The sequence below is a fragment of the Mastomys coucha genome, unplaced genomic scaffold (assembly GCF_008632895.1).
Source record: "Mastomys coucha isolate ucsf_1 unplaced genomic scaffold, UCSF_Mcou_1 pScaffold16, whole genome shotgun sequence".
NCBI lineage: Eukaryota > Metazoa > Chordata > Mammalia > Rodentia > Muridae > Mastomys > Mastomys coucha.
Window position 1 is genome coordinate 96,156,557 of NW_022196898.1, and position 227 is coordinate 96,156,783.

General features: G+C 38.3%; 1 long non-coding RNA gene across 1 annotated transcript in view; it reads right to left on the reverse strand.

Annotated features, from left to right (window-relative positions):
* The window catches only part of LOC116094392, an 8,359-nt gene that overhangs the window by 4,807 nt on the left and 3,325 nt on the right, over positions 1–227 (reverse strand). The gene's annotated exons all lie outside the window — the stretch shown is intronic.

Consider the following 227-nt stretch of genomic DNA (forward strand, 5'->3'; position numbering starts at 1 on the left):
TTTTTGCTTATTATTATCTGAACCATCTCCTGGTCTCAAGACTGAGGCTCTTGCTTCCAGAAGCCACTGGCCACTAGAGTGAGAACAGTACACAGCGCCATCACACATCTGTGCTGCTCCGTCCAGCAAAAAGGGCACCACACTGTTTTTATTTATTTATTTGTTTATTTCCTTTTTTATTAGATATATTCTTTATTTACATGTCATATAATTTCTCCTTTCCCAGT